At 41.5% G+C, this 17,138-nt stretch overlaps 1 long non-coding RNA gene across 3 annotated transcripts in view; it reads left to right on the forward strand.

The window, feature by feature from the left end:
* The window catches only part of LOC110341777, a 51,597-nt gene that overhangs the window by 1,684 nt on the left and 32,775 nt on the right, over positions 1-17,138 (forward strand). Inside the window, exons 2-3 of one of the 3 annotated variants that reach the window (XR_005878916.1) lie at positions 5,013-5,162; positions 10,471-10,765. This is a non-coding gene — a long non-coding RNA (uncharacterized LOC110341777). Of the gene's footprint in view, positions 1-26; positions 5,163-9,986; positions 10,047-10,470; positions 10,766-17,138 lie in introns of those variants that run through there. The other 2 variants (XR_005878915.1, XR_005878917.1) reach the window with 2 other exon arrangements.

A 17,138-nucleotide genomic window follows, 5' to 3' on the forward strand; every position in this document is an offset into this window, starting at 1 on the left:
GGAACTGGGGTTAGTATGTAAAATAAAAAAAATTTAATTAAAAGAGAGAAAAAAGAATAAACAGTACATTGGTGCTATTGTGAAAGTAATTTTCATTCAGAAGACCCATTGAAATGGTCTTGGAACAATGCTAAAGTACAGGTAATGCTGCTGTGTATGCCTTTCTTAAAGCAACTCCTTTCTACACAGCTATCTTCATCTTACCTAAGTTTTTCGTCATTAAGGACCTTTGCCTTCCTTGCAGGTCATCTTCCAAGTTCGAAAACTTCAGAGAGCCCCAAATTAATCTTTATGGTTTGTTAACAGTTCAATTTAAATCAACATGTTAAATGGCTTTTCAGTTGCCTAGCTGACATCCAGGCACTTGGAGCTAAGACAGGTGTGTTCAATGGAGACAGAAAATAAGCAGGATTAGAGAGAGAAATGACAAGAGAAGGGAGGGCAATGAAGAGCAAGCCTCCTTGTCTAAGGAAGCAAATGATCGTGGAGTGCCACACCATGTTTCTTCTCAGCAGGCTTCCTTCTAGTACCTCTCCTAGACCATCCCTCTCCCACCCATTCTGAAGGGTCAGCTATGAAGGCCTTTCTTTCTTTCTTTCTTTTTTTTTGTATTTATGAATTAGAAAGAATAGTTTGAACTTTGCATATTAAAGCAAACTTGGGAAAGTTGTGAACTTTTTAGTTCATGATAATTATGTCACACACATCCTTGCTAAAATTTTAGAAAATTTCCGTGGTGGTGGTAAGCCCATTCAGAACCGGGGGAAACAAAAGAACTCTGGTGCTGAGCTGAATCTGAAGGTGAGGCTTGGTTCTCCCACAAGTTAGTCACCGGCCCCTGAGAATGATTCATAAACATGGGCACAAAGAGAACAAAAGGTATGCTATTACTAGACACTGTAGGCTTTCTTTACATAGTAAGTTCCAGACCAGCCAGGGAAATGTAGCAATGCCTTTTCTCAAGCACAGCAAAGCAGGGCAAACTAAATTAAACTAAACTAAAAAGAAAAACCAAAACCAAACAAACAAACAAACAAACAAACAAGACCCCCCCCAAACAACATAGTTCTCTTGAAACAACTTTTTCCTCTAGATTTTCTTATCAAGACAAGGATTCCACTTTCCAAAGACACTTCCAAAATTATTTCCTCAGTATGCTTTAGTGTCATTTCTGGTCACTAGCATCTCTGACATTTTGCCAGTATTCAAGGTGCATTTCTACCCCAAAGTCCTGCTACTTGGACTCCCTGCTTAAAGTTTCTCCTATAGATTGCCTCACAGCCTTTCTGCTGACAAAATACCCTTCCTCCCTTCATGGGTTTTCCTTCACTGTTCACCTCCCTAGCTAGCATACCATACACGGTACATGTTTGTTCTATTTATTATCTGCTTCCCTCATTGTAAACATTGTGAGGAATACTTTGATTGGCTGGGGATATTGCTCAGCTGGTAAGGCACTTGCTTGTCTAGCATGTATAAAGCCTCAAATTCAATCCCCAACATTGCACAAGCCAGGTATGCAGCTGCACACCTGCAATCACAGAACCTAGGAGGTGGCAGTAGGCAGATGATAAATTCAAGGTCACCCTTGCCTACATAGCAAGTTCAAGACCAGTTTAAAATACTTAAAACCCTGTCTAAATCAAGTCAAACCAATCAGTCATCCAATAAATATTCCTTTAGTGAAGTTTTTTCATTCACAAATGATGTGAAGGAGGAGAAATTCCTACATCTTGGTCCTGGGGCATCCTTTCTATCCTATAGAGGCATATGTGACTAAATTTTCCAGTAGGGAATAACTTTAAAGACCTGGCAGTTATGGAGCTGGGGAGATGACTTAGTCAGTAAGGTTTTTATTGCACAAGCATAAGGACCTGAGTATCAGTCTCCAGCACCCATATTAAACCCATGTGCATTGGTGCATGCCTGTAATTCCAGTTCTGAGGCACCACTGGGTTCTCTGGATTATAATCAGGCACCACCATACCCAACTTTTGATGTGAGTGTTGGTATCCAGTTCAGGTCCTCTGTCAGTAGCCCCAGGGCTAGGAGGCAGACCAGAGGATCCCTGGGAGCTCTAGGATCAGTGAAAGACCCTGACATGTAGATAGATAGATAGATAGATAGATAGATAGATAGATAGATAGATAGATAGATACCTGAACACAGATAGACATCTGAACAACAAACACACACACACACACACACACACACACACACACACACACACACACACGGAGAGAGAGAGAGGCACACATGAAAAAAAGTACATGCACAATTGCAAAATCATATTCTGTTCCTGGCATTTATGGGCTGGTCACTAAATCCAATTAAAAACAGCGCTCAGTGGGTCCAGTATAAACAGAACTGCAGTAAGTCTGCTTCTCTGGACAGACTCAAGGTTCAAAGAATGGCTGGTGGAGCCTATAATGTTCATGTGCTGAGTAAATTCTTCCCGTGACCTCAAAACCCCCAACTGACACAGCACAGCCTCTTTTCCTCAGTGTCCTTTTCCAGCTCCTCAACACTAACACAGAGGCAGACTCAATGTAAGGAGGACACTCAAGGCCAGGCTGTAGGAACTGTGATCTGACTAAACAGAAAGAGAAACTCCTGGCTTTAGGAGATGATGAGATGCAGGCAGAACCAGTATGAGTTGGCATTTTTCTGTGCCGAGAAACAAAAGGGCAAGCAAAAGTTCAAAAACCCACTTATGTGAAGTTGGCTTTCCTGGCACAGTTTTGCAATGTTTCAGGATTTCTTTTCCTGTCACTGTAATAGAGCACTCTGACAAAAGCCAAAAGGGATCAGTGGCTTATAGTGGTCTGTGTGTGTGTTGAGGGGGGATTGGTAATGGGATCACAGCCATAGCAGCTAGAGGGAGCTGGTCATGTTACATCATGAAGCAGAACACACTCTTTGATTTGTCTGTCTTACACAATCCTGGATCCCTGCCCAGGGAATGGTCTTGACTCTGCTGAAGATGGGGTTTTCCACATCAATTAGTCCAAAGGAAACGACACTCACAGCCCATCTTCCAGATGATTCTACGTCCTGTCAAGCTGACATTAGCACCAACCTTCAAGTCTCAATAAGACCTTTTCCATGATGACCGTCATGTTTCAGATGATTTAATAGGATGTCACAACTGACCCCGAAGGTTCTTTCTCCAGACTCATATTACTAAACCAGAGGTAACTCCGTCAGGAGATGGCCAAAGGTCAAGTTTCTTTAATATTTTTCTTTATGATTCACGTTAGTCAAGAAATTAGAAAAGTCCCACTTATGAATGACAAAACCACATACAGTTTTAATGTGCTAGTCTTCACTTGTTTTTTAGCTAATAAATAAATAAGCAAACAAATAAATAAATTTGGAACTCAATAAAACAGAGCTCAGTTTTTCTGGGAGCAGCCATGCCTTTCCAGTCTAGTTGCAGAGTTGTGCTGAAACCCAGCTGCTCTGGCCAAGTTCTTCAGACACCACATGATTCTGGACATGGTTGCAGTGTTGTTTGTTTGGGACCTTGAGTCTTAGGCCAAAGCTCAAGTACTGGCCTCAGTAAGTTCCCATTTACCAGGTCTCAGTAAGTTTCCATTTCTCAGCCTAAAGCCATTTCTCAGGTGACCTCCTGCAGTCAAACTATGCACCAAAGGTAACCCATCTCTTAATGCTTCCTGCCTTTAACAATATTCTGCATTCCTCTGCCCACCCCACCCTCAGTGTCTTGCATTCCTCTGCCCCATCCCCCTACCTCATTCCCCTATATAAGGTTGTACGAAATCCTCAATAAATAGAGCTTGATTAGCCATGTTGTCTTGCTCCCATTCCTGTGTCTCCTGTCCCCCCAGGATAGCCCATGTTGACTTGTGCCGGCAGGTCGGAGCAGTTGTTATGATTCTTAAGTGGTCTGGTAGAGTCTGGTCTACGGCCCCAGCTCAGATAGAAAACCATTTCCTTCATTTATTTTATTTTATTTAAAAAATTTTATTTTTCATTTTACATACCAACCCCAGTTTCCCCTCCCTCTTCCCACACCCCATTCACTTCTCAGAGGGGTAAAGCCTTTCTTGGGGAGTCAACAAAGTCTGGCATACCAAGTTGAGACAGGACCAAGCATCTCTCCTTTGTGTCAAGGCTGAGCAAGGTATCCCACCATAGGGAATGGACTCCAAAGAACAGCTCATGCACTAGGGATAGGTCATGGTGACACTGCCAGCAAACCCCCTCCCTCATAACTATTACTCTCATTCAGAGGGTCTAGTTCAGTCTCATGCACGTTTCCCAGATGTCGGTCCATAGTCCATGAGCTCAACAAGTTCGAGTCAGTTGTCTTTGGGGTTTTCCCATCATAATCTTGACCTACCCTGTTCATGTGATGCTTCCTCCCTCTCTTTAACTGAACTCCAGGAGCTCAGCCCAGTGCTTGGCTGTGGATCACTGCATCTACTTCCATTAGTACTAGATAAAGGTTCTGTGGTGACAACTAGGATAGCCATTAATATGATTAAAGGGGAAGGCCTGTTTAGACACTCTCTTTACTATTGCTAGGAGTCTTATCTGGGGTATCCACGTGGATTCCTGAAAATTTCTCTAGCATTGGATTTCTCCCCAACCCTATAATGGTTCCCTCTATCAAGATATCTCTTTCATTGCTTTCCCCCTAGCTTGTAGTTCATATTACCATGCCATCATTTCCTTGACATTCCTCTGGAATCATAATTTAAAAGCCTTTCTTTCTTAAATTGCATTGGTCATGGTGTTTTATAACAGCAACAGAAAAGTAGCTAACACTGCAACTCCTTGGCCTTTATTCTTGGATCCCTTAATCATCACCCAATACAAAATCACTTGCCCCTTCTGCTCATTTTGAATACTTTCTACTCATTTTTAGCCATTGTTAGTGTGCTCATGAACACTAGAAGAAGGACCATTTCTTTCCTGAAGGAACTGATAGTCTCCTTTCTGATTGTAACCATAAAAATGTCTGTTTTCCTTCTTGCTTTGACTAGAGAGAATCTGAACACCTGAAAAATGCTATGAAGTACAGAAGGATAAAGTTACAAGGCATTGGGCCAAGCTCCTGGAGTACAATCGAAGTCAGGGAAGAATGAGAATATGAACAAAAGTCAGGACCATGATGGAGAAATTCACCGAATCAGGTGACCCAAGCTAGTGACTCAGGTCTGACAAATGGGGAACCTGCATAAGACCAAACTAGACTCGCTTCATATAGGTGACAGTGGTGCAGTTGGGACAATATATGAGGTCACTGGCAATGGGTCCAAGATCTAACACTAATTGTACAAACTGACTTAGTGGAGCCTATTCTATATGGAGAGATACCTTGCTCAGCCTAGACCCAGGGGTAAAGAGGTACCTTAGTTCTACCTCAAGAGATTATGGGACAGACTTAGTAGACTTCCTAGGGGAGGGCTTACCCCCTCCAAGGAGCAGATGGGAGGTGGGAGGGTGTGGGGGGAGCAGAAGGAGGGGAGGTGGAACTGTGATTGAAATGTAAAAAATAAATTAATAAAAAAATTACAAGGCATACAAGATACAGAAGAAAGAAATCTAATCCACTATACAGCTCAGTATCCAGAAAAGCCACTATGATCATTTTTGTCAAGTTTAAAAACGACATCTAATTTGTGAAATTGTATTCTTTATCACATTTGATATTAGAATGATCACTCTTTATTTGGTTCAATTTTTCACAATATATTACTTTTTAAAACTTAGTTTAGTCTGTGTGCATGTGTATTCATTCATGCCTCAGTGAACATGCAGAAGTCAGAGGATAATTTTGGAGAGTCAGCTCTATCCTTCTCTCATGAAGGTCCCAAACAGACATCACATTGGCAAACTTGGTGACAGGTGCTTCCTGGAAAAGAAAGGACAAACAAAACTTAACTTTTAAATCAGCTGACATGGTGACATTATGAGGCACGTCTAATCAAGCTGAGGTTTCATGACATAATCCCCACCCAGCTATGAGATTATCAAGATTATGAATTATTGGCTTCAGGAAGAAATTGCAAAGTATCATACACTGGTAACAAAAGCAGCCAATTTGTGTTGGGGGTTTTGCCATCTAAATCGGGCATAGTGTAGATTGCTGCTCACAAGGCAGCAACTGGTAACTTTACCAGTTATAAACCAGCAAACACATGGGGGAGGACCTAGGGCCTGCCTGGGATGATATGACAGACTCTGAAAATCCCTCATGGAAGGCCTTATACTCACTCCCTGGGGAGCGCAAGGGGGGTGGAGTGGAGTGGGGAGTTGGGGGGGTAGAGGGGTCGGGGGAGAAGGGGAGGGAGAGGGAACTGGGAGAAACATCATTTTAAAAGCTGTGGTTTTGTTATTTTAAACCTTTAAAGAATATCTCCAGGAAGTAGTACCTGAATTCTAGTTCGGTTATTAAACAATAGTTTGTACCACTATTTTGTAAAGTAAAGGGATAATAGAATAAGGCTGCATTTGACAGTTATTATAGATATATAAAAATATCATTCCTCCGTCAAATGTGGTGATGCAGCCTTGCAATCACGTGACTAGAAAGGTGGTGACAGGAGGATCAGGAGTTGAAGGTCACCCTTAGCTATTCAGAGATGAAAAATTCCCTGGGTTACACTAGATTCTGATGAAAGAAGAAAGAAAGAAAGAAAGAAAGAAAGAAAGAAAGAAAGAAAGAAAGAAAGAAAGAAAGAAAGAAAGAAAGGAAGGAAGGAAGGAAGAAAGAAGGGAGGGAGGAAGGGAGAGAAGGACGGAAGGAGAGAAGGAGGGAGGGACAGAGAGAAGGAGGGAGGATGGAGAGAGAGAGAGAGAGCAAGCTGGGGAGAAGAAAGAGGAAGAAGGAGGATGGAGCAAGGAGGAAGTTTCATTTGTCTCAGGGTTTCAGAATCATTTTAGCCCATCATCATGGAGATGACATGGCTGAGTGACTCCATGCATGGTGGTACCTACTATTCACATGGCAGTGAACCATAAAGAAGAGAGTTATCCTGAGGTCAGGGGAGGCTATAATCTTCAACGCATCCCTAGTGTGCTATAGCCATGGCCAGGACCCTACTCCTATAGTCTCCACAGTCTCAAACTGGGCACCAAGCATTTACAACCTGAATCTTTGGGAGACACTTGCATTGTATCCTATAGCATCCCTTCAAGAACTATTTCACTGGAGCTCAATGAAGCTGAGAGAATAAAAGAGGAAGCCAACTTGGGTGAACTGAGGAATGGTAGAATGAGCTAAAAAGAGATGTGCTTCTACTCTGAGGTCAAATCAGGAAACATAATAAAACTGCCTTTAGTCTCCGCCTCCATGTGGCTAGACATTCATGTCAAAAAATAGGTTGTTGTTCCTTAGTTTGTTCTAACAGATATGAACAAGGTATCCTACTTAGCTATAATGGTGTAAAATAAGACAGGATCCTTTCTCTAGAGAGGCTTGTCGCGTCTGCTGCGCGGCCTGTGTCCGAGAACGTGCGGAGGGTGTCAGGGATTGACAACACAGAGACTTGTTCAACGATGTAAAGAAAACTTTAAGCAGGCCCCAAAAAGGTTCAAGAAAACTTCCTAAGAAAGGCTCCCACCAGAGAAGCTTCTGCTCTCCTCTCTCCCCTGGCTGGTTCCGCTCTGACACCAAAAACTGATCTGGGCGTGGCAGAAGAGGCGGTTAGTCTTTGGACAAGGTCGAGCTCAGGGTGGTTTCTGTGGGCAGGCCTTTTCCAGGAACTTATTGCCCCCAGGCATTGTATTGTTTTTAGTAAACATGTTTTTAGTAAACATTGTCTTACAGCTGCCTACTCCCAGGCAGAAGGGGAAGTGGGTCTCTGCTCAAGGTCTGGTGTTCCCACAAGGCTCTGGGAGATTTCCACACCTTGGAACAGTGATGAAATATAGTATGGCTAGCAAATATTCCATGAAGTCAGACTAGCATGTGCAGAGGGAACAACTGTGAAACACTTGGTCTGGCTAAAGGGAAGACACATAGGGCATAGGGATATGGTGTCGGTAGGAACAGGACAGGGAGGGGAGGCTGTTGTGTACCAGAAGACCTTTGAGATAGAGGGAGTTTGTGTTGCTTCTTCATTCTAGTTTACAATGCATTGAAGTAACTTAAGATACACTCATTTAAACTGATTTATAGGTCTCACAGAGAGAAATCTGATTCCTTGGGGCTTGACATATTTTACTTGGGCCAGTGTAAACTGTATGTCAAACTCATACAGAGATTTCCTGGCTTTGCTAATGTTACACAACATGAAGGGAACAGGGGAATTGGATGCTATTTCTAGATTCTGTTGTTTTCCCACATTGAAGGATATACATTCCAACCCCCTACCCTACCCCCGCCCCCACTCAGATGACAGTAATACCACTGAACCAAAGGGACCTCCGGATATATCATATCTGACCTCCATATTTTGCACATTAATGACCAGAATTTACTCAAGGGTACGCATATACAGATAATGATGAGGTTTTAGGTTGCTGGGAAATTTTCTCAAGTGCCTTCATGCAGAATTGGGCGTGGAAAAGCAGCTGACATTTTGTAATAGTGTCTGTCGTCTGGGAGAATGCCCTACTTCAGAATCTTATAAATCAGACCAGAGGGTTATGTTCAGTACAACAGGTTGAGACAGATTACATAATCTCCATGCAGTTTTCTAACCTACTGCTTACAAATACCATTGCATCTACCCATGTAGTCTTTGCTCATAGAGCTTCCAGAGCTCTCCATATCTGCACTCTGCTCCCCGCTTTTCCTTGCCCTAGAGCTTACCAATTTAGCACTTTGCATTATACGAGTAAGTTAATGATAGTTCCCCACGCCTTTTCCTGAGACAGGGAGCAAAGTCGTCCTCTGTTAAAAAACAGGAAAAGGGAATGTTAACAACTAAGAAAGGGGAAAACAGAAATGAACACATTACAATATTATTTTGACATATGCTTGAAACACAATAGGTGTTCAGTAATGGTAATCATTTCCTCCTTTGTCTTACAAGAGAAGAGTTGAAAGATGCATTGAGACAAATTAAAGAAAATCCAGGGAAGAGGAAACAGATGTATTCTTTGGTGGTTGTAGTGGGTTTAATTGTCAAAGTATAGGTCCCCACTCTTGCCCCCAGAATCAATGAATATGACTTTTTTGGAAAATGGGTCATGTATGTAGAAATTAAGATAAGGCTCTTGAGATAAGGCCATCTTGGGATCTGAAAATGCTTTTTTTTAATTTTAGTTTTTTTTAAAATTTAGAGACACTTTTATTTACATATCCATCCCTCGTTCCCTCACTCTCCCATCCTTCCATGCTTTCCCACTGACCCCCCAATCCACCCCCACCCACTCCCCAGGGATAGTGAGACATTCACAGGGGATCATCAAAGTTTGAGGAGGGCCAAGGTCCTCCTTTCTGCATCTGGGCTGCAATAGTATCCCTCCATAGGGAATGGGCTCCCAAAGTCTATTTGTGAGCTAGGAATAAACACTGGCTCCTCTGTTAGAGGTTCCATAGACTGCCTTGGCCTCCTAGCTGGCACCCACATTCAGAGGGCTTGGTTCAGTCCAATGCTGGTTTCCCCACTTTAGGGCCCACGTGCTGTCTTCACTGGCCGGAATGGCTAAAATAAAAAACACTAATGACAATCTATGCTGGAGAGGATGTGGAGAAAGAGGAACACTCCTCCACTGGGAGTGCAAACTTATATAACCACTTTGGAAATCAGAATGACAGTTTCTCAGGAAAATGGGAATGAGTCTACCTCAAGATGCAGCAATTCCTCTTCTGGTCATATACCCAAAGAATGCACGTTCATACATCAAGGACATATGTTCAGCTATGTTCATTCCAGCCAGAACCTGGAAGCAACCTAGATGGACCTCAACTGAAGAGTGGATAGAGAAAATGTGGTACATTTACACAATGGAGTACTACTCAGCAGAAAAAAAAAACAATGGAATCTTGAAATTTACAGGCAAATGTATGGCACTAGAAGAAACCATCCTGAGTGAGGTAACCCAGTCACAAAAAGACAAGTATGGTATGTACTCACTCATATATGGTTTTCAGACATAGAACAAATGATTACCAGTCTACAATCCACACCACCAGAGAAGCCAGGAAACAAGGAGGACCCCAAGAGAAAAGAGCATGGTTCCCCAAAGAAAGGGAGGGGACAAGAACCTCTGAACAAATTGGCAGCATGGGGGAAGAGAGGAGAGCGATGGAAAGGGGATAAGGGGAGAACAGGAGGGCTGAGACGGGGGAGGAATAGAGGAGGGCAAGAAAGGAGATGCCTTGATAAAGGGAGCCAGTACAGGTTTGGAGAGAGGTCAGGCACAGAGGAAATGGTAGGGGATCCACAGGGGTGACCCCAACCAAGAATCTAGGCAGTGGTGGAGAGGCTGCATTTGATGCCCTTCCCCTATAATGAGATTGATGACTATCTTGGTTATTATTCCTAGAGCTGATCGAAGCAGAAACAGGCACCTACAGCTAAGCCATACTCACGGAATCCAGTTGCAGAGAGGGAGGAGAGATGAGCAAATGAACCAGACGGAACTGGAGGTACCTGCAGAAACAGTTGACCTGAAAATGCTTTAAGTCCAATGGAAGCAGGGATTGGAACAATAGAGTCATAAGCCAAAAATTGTCTGACTTCAACAAAAACTGAAACAGGCCAGGGACAGCTTTCTGGAGTGTTTGAGGAACTCAGACATGACAAAGCCTTGCTTGACTTCTGGTCTCCAGAATTTCAAGGTAATGCAATTCTGCTGTTTCAGAGCACCACATGTGTGACATTCCTAAGCCATAAAACAAATAACCTGGACAGAGGATGACCCTGTCTTAAACAAGCAAACAAACAATAAATAGTTCAGAATAATTACTGAAAGAGTAAATGAGCACACATCACATTAGAAGTTGATTGAGATACCCCCTTTTTGATGGGGGAAGTCCTTTTGTGTATATGTTGATGAATAAAGCACTGTTGGCCAATAGGGAAGCAAGATAGGTGGGACTAGGAGTCTAGGGGGATTCTGGGAAATGTAGTGAAGAAGGGTTACCATGTGATCCTGAGGAAGAAAGGACAGGTCAGGATGCTGTCCTCGGAAAGATAAGTCCTTATAGAAATATATATTAGTAATTATTGGTTAATAATTAAGTCAGAACTAGCCAATGAGAAGCCCTGGACATTAGCCTACAGCATTGTAACTAACAGAGTCCCTGTGTGTTATTTATATTTGCATATTTCTGAGCACAGTTGTCTTGACTAACTCCTCAGGAATCCCCAGATTTTATTCTCATTATTACATATTTGTTCATGGTTGGGTTAAGAATAATATAACTAAGTCCAAACACAAAGTCACTGTTGACCTGGCCTGGGAAACAGATAGAAGCAGCAGATATAGCTTCAGATCTGAGCGGCTATTTCCCTGAAGCTGATTCATTCATTGCTTCCACTGAAGTCCAGCCCATCCTTTTAATGCTCTCCTCAGTTCTTCCTCTTTTCCTCTGGAACTTGTCTATCCCCCTTCCCAGTGCCATCAAGCAGCCTGAGTATAGCTTTAGCTATTCTGAAACCTTGCACATTCAACATGATGAAGATGCCTGGTCAGCAGCCCAGGTCTCCCCCTGCTCAGTAAGAACTCCTAATGAATCCCTTGGAATATGCTTCCAGAAACTTGTTTAGCTTCTCATAGCTGAAGTCAAGTCCACAACATCTTGTGATTCCCTATAGAGGATTATTTTGGAGGCTACAGTTAGGCACTTAACAGTGGTACAATTCTACATAAATAAACATTGCTTTCTAAAATTCAGAAAATATGATAGATGAGATGGATTCAATTCCAGAGCAAAGGGACAAGGCATTATTTGTATAACCCAAATTCTCAACATGGCTACGTATAAGATGTAAACATCTGTAGCAGATGTTTTGTGTTTACACATGTTCTTCCTGCTCAAGCACAGGCTAAGCATCCTCTCCCCTCAACCCCCCCCTTTTCAGATTCCCCAGGCTCAAACGCCTTAGCACTTCTCCAGATTTATATTTTTGTATTTTATTTGTGTGGTCTTCCCTCAGTGACAAGTGAGACAAAAATATATATATGTTTTTTTTTCTGTTTATCACCAGTAGTTATCAGAACCAGGCACACAGACAGTGCTCAATAAATGTTTATAGACTGGAGTTACTCCAACCCTTAAAGACCCATAAATGAACTTAGATTGTTTATGTTATACACACTAGAAAAGACAGGCATCTGAGTCATATAATGTGATAAGGGCATGTACAGGTTTGTGAATTGCTCACAAAGTATGTGCTCTTAGTCATGACCTCTCTCAGTCATATTTCCTCTTCTGGTAATCTGAAAGAATATGAGGTGCTTAATTAAAATATAGCCTAATGATTTACTACCACACAACTTGATAGGTACTTCAGTATATATTCTAGTAGTTCAAGCATGTGAGGGGCAGCTAAATACTCAAATTTGCATGTTTTTTTCTATTTTGGATGATAGTCACGTGTTAGCCTATATTTTCATCTATAAAATGTTTAGATAATGTGTAGAGACCTTCCTATGGCTGAAGGATTAAGTAGGCATAATCACTTTTTTGTTTTTGATATAAGAAGAGCCATTTCTACATAAAATACAAAAAGCCATAGTTTAAAGAATTTTTAGGGGAGGGTTGAAGTGGGGAAGGAGAGGAGGGGAGGAAGAAGGAACTAGGATTGACATGTGAAGCAAACGTGTTTCTAATTTAAATTAAATTAAAGAAAAAGAAAAAAGAATGTGAGAAAAAATATGTATCTGTAGTTTCAGGTTGCTCTAGTACCTTTGTGGAGACTTACCCTTTTTTAAATACATTGTGATCCAAAAAAAGTTGAGACAATTTGTTTTCAGACTGATTCCTAATAAAGACAATTTCATTATCTATAAAAAAGAATTTTTAATTTGATCTGATGATAGAAATTATTTAAAAGAGAAAAGGAGGTAGGAAATTTGGGAGGAAAGTTTCTGCCTGGCCAGGGAAAGACAGAGAAGAAATATGTAAGATATGTCCCAGCAGTTGCTTACTAAAGATCAATACAGACCAAAAAGAGACAGGTGTTGTACATCCTGTCAATTGGGAAAATATGTCAAGATCATGGCAAAAATCTGAAAGGCTATCTCTCCCATTATAAGACCACAGACCTTTGAGGTAGTGTGGGATCAAGAAATGGGCCTGGTGTGATTTCTACAGGCTCCCTGAGCAAGGTCACCTTGGGACTTAACTGTGTTCTTTGCAGCACACTGCTCTTAGCCTTTCCAGATGTTAAAGAGGGCCTGGGTATCTCAGGCTACCACTCTAGAGGAAGCCAAACAGAGACCTTAGCACAAAGTCTATTCTCTAGTCTGCAAAAAAAGTGTAAGAGTGGTAGGGAGACCAAGACTTCAAAGAACCCCTGAAAAGACAGGCAGAGGCTTGTGTTACAGGAAGAACTGTCATAGGATAGTATCCAAGTAGTGCTCTTGAGCCTGTCTGCAGGTCCTACTAGGGGACAGCAAAGCCATCACACCGCAACACTAGCAGGGCAGAGCTAATGGTTTCAGTGTGCAAAGACAACACAACAGTCACTTGAACTGTCACCAGCAAGGCAAAGGAACCATGAGGCTCGCAACTTCTGGGACAATCACTAGTGCCAGTATCTGTGGACTGCCTGTGCTATAACACTGAGACTCAGTGTCTGTTCTGCTGAGTTTTGAAACTTTAGAGGACTATGACTTCTTTCTCTGGGTATAAGTGTATTTACACTGATTCTGCTCCACTATTTTATTTGCAAGGATGCATTTTGCTTGGTTTTGAATTGTGTTTTGCTAGGGGTTTTGTTTTGTCTTGCATCGTTTTGTTTTAGACAGGTTCATGGCTGGAAGGAGTTTGAGTACCAGAAGAGATTTTGAATTTGGAAATTTAATGATTGTGGGATAAGCTAAGACTTTGGGGCTATTGGTTTGAATGAAGACATTGTACATTAAGTTGGACATAAAGTTTGAAATGCAGGACTGATGACTAATCTTGATCTGTAATTCACTAAGAGACACACTTCTGGGTGTATCTTTGAGGACACTTCCAGGAAGAATTAAATGAAGGGAGAAACCTTCCTCCAAAATGGGAGGTATCTTTCATTGTGGAATGAGCAGTTACCACATTCTCTGCCTCTCTAACATCAGATGACTACTGTTGAACTACTCAGCCACACACACACACACACACACACACACACACACACATGTGCACATGCATACCAGTTCTGAGAAACATGCCTGGTTTGAATGTCAACTATCACCTAAAGATTCATCTGCTGTTTTGTTGGTTCCCAGTGTGGAGAGACTGAAGTAACCATTTTAGAGACTGAGACTACTAGAAGGTAATGAGGTTATGAGCACCCCTTCTAGAACAGATTAGTGCAACCTTACCAAACCAGAACATTAAAAAGTAGGCCACCTTCCCACATGCATATGGAATTTCCCTTTATATGTCACCATGCTGTAATGCAACCAGGAGAGAGAGGGACTTGCCCAATGTTATGTTTTTTAGATGTATAGTAACTAGTATCATGAGTCAAATAAATCTCTTTCCTTTTTAAAGTACACAACCACAATCACTTCATGATGGCAACACAAACCAGACTCAGAACTGTAGTACATATCCAGATGGGTCAGATTCAAAAGTCTTAACTCTTATTTTTTGTATACTCTGGCAAAAATGAAAAACCCTGTCTAAAAAATATTTTTAAGGTGAGACTGTTTCAAAACAATAACAAAACCATACTACCTTATGCCAGTCAATACAAGAAACCAGCACTGACTCCTAGAACATTTCTCTAGTCCAGACACTGCTCTTTATAAAGCTGTGTTAACCCTTTTGTGACCCTGGCTTCCACCATTTTTGTCTACTTTTTTATTTAATAAGTTACAATCATTTTTCATATCAATCTCCCCTATTCCCTCTCCCTCCCATCCTTCCATGCCCTCTAACTATCCCCCCAACCCACTCCAACCCACTCCCCAAGGACAGTGAGTCCTTCCATGGGAGATCCACAAAGTCTGTCACATCATTTTGGGGAGGGCCTAGGTCCTCCTCCATGTATCTGGGGTGAAATAGTATCCCTCCCTAGGGAATGGACTCCCAAAGTCCATTCGTGCACTAGGAATAAATACTGTTAGAGGTCCATAGACTGCCCAGGCCTCTTAACTGGCTCCCACATTCACAGGGTTTGGTTTTGTCCAATGCTGGTTCCCCAGCTTTACAACTGGGGTCTGTGAGCTCTCACTAAGTTGGGTCAGCTGGTTCTGTAGGTTTCTCCAGCATGGTATTCACTCATCCCTCCTCCCTCTCTACAGCTGGATTCCAGGAGGATGGCTCAGGTCTTAGCTGGCTTCCACCATTCTCTAACACTTGAAATCTTTTATTTCTCTTCTTGGAATTAACATCCAACTTAAGAAACCCTGATGAGTCCTCGATTTGCTTTCTAGAGTTTTCTATCTGTTGTACTGATGGGTTCTGGTGCCCACTGGAGGACAGTAGTCACTGAAACCACTTTTTTTCTTTGTCTCACAGGCTGATTATTGCAGGGGTGTAGTTCTCTCCTCCTCTCATCCTTAGAAGGTGCTTTCCTTTCCTATTCCATGGAAAGTCCCTTCTTTGGATCTCAAATAACTCAATGAGTTACCAACACCCCCTCATTGTTATGTAGTCCACCTACCTTCCCCAGGTCATTCTCTTTCCATAAAGATGTTATCAGCAGCAAACTCTATGTCCACAAGGTATAAGTTGTTTATATTAGACTGAACATGAATAATCCTATTAATTCCTCTTTATCAATTATCTGTTGCTCTAAACTGGCTCTTATTTTCCTCCAGTTATACCAAAAAATACTTGTATTTTGAAAATTGTCTGGAGACATTTACGGTTAGAACAATTTACATCTTGCTGGGAGAGGTCAAGGGGGCTTGTAAGCATCCTACAGTACCATACACAATCCTCCATAACAAGCAATTGTCCAGTTAGTTTAGAAAGGGCCAAGCCTGAAAAGTGTGCCCAACAGTACTTAGATTCTACCTCTGGGATAGAACTGGGTAGTCCAAAATAAGAGGTGTTCATGTCTAACTTTCAGGTGTACAGAATGTTATCTTATTTGGATATAGTCATCACAGATGTAATTAAGGCAGAGCATGCATGCTGCAAAGCATGGCTTCCTAATCCAGTATGGTTTTGTCCTTATAACATAAATGCCACATAGGTGATACTGTTCAACCTAGTCATAAGTAATCTTTGCAAGCACAAGACTGTATAAAAATAAATAAAAGATGCACATAGAAACAAAATTAACACAACATTGTTGCTTTGCCTAGTTTTCATTTTTATCAAGTATGAATTTCAAGTGCATTATATTTCCCTTGTAGACTTTGTATTGACGATATGTAAGAGCTAACACTACAAATGACAACTTTGGCAGAAGCACTGGGAGATTTTCCCTGTTCATGTTTGTCATAATTTCTAAGCATGTAAGGTAATCTCATTTACTGGATTTGTGGATTTGAAACACTTACAGGAAGCACAAGGGGTTACAAGCTTTAATACTACCAACTTTACTAAACTTGACTGCTTCAAGGTTTCCCTCCTGGTCTTTGCATATTGCTTTGTTAGCTGTTTGAGGCCCTTAAGGAAATCCATTGTTATAACAATATTGTGACTACAGCTGGGGATGTTTACCGAATGGAATCAATCAAGTATATGAAGCATGTTGAACTCTTCAGGAACAATGGAATTACTGCATTTCAGTATTCACTTCTTGGAGACATACACTATAAAACACAAAATACTCTAAGTTTTCAGGATATATATCTAGAATTTTCTGTGCATTCTGTGAAATATAGAAGCTAATCAAGCAGGTATAAAATTGTGCTCGGATTCAGTATAAGATTTTCTAGATTTAGAAATTATTTTTACTAGATTTTCCCCCAAAAGCTGTGTTAAAAGTTTTTAAAAAGCAGTTTCCACCTTGTAATTGAGTGTCGAGGACAACATAAGCTACTGTAAATATTGCTGTCTGCAAACAAAAGCTTCTATGAGAATCAAAAACAAAAGTTCA

This window comes from Mesocricetus auratus, unplaced genomic scaffold (genome assembly GCF_017639785.1).
Source record: "Mesocricetus auratus isolate SY011 unplaced genomic scaffold, BCM_Maur_2.0 Super-Scaffold_100008, whole genome shotgun sequence".
NCBI lineage: Eukaryota > Metazoa > Chordata > Mammalia > Rodentia > Cricetidae > Mesocricetus > Mesocricetus auratus.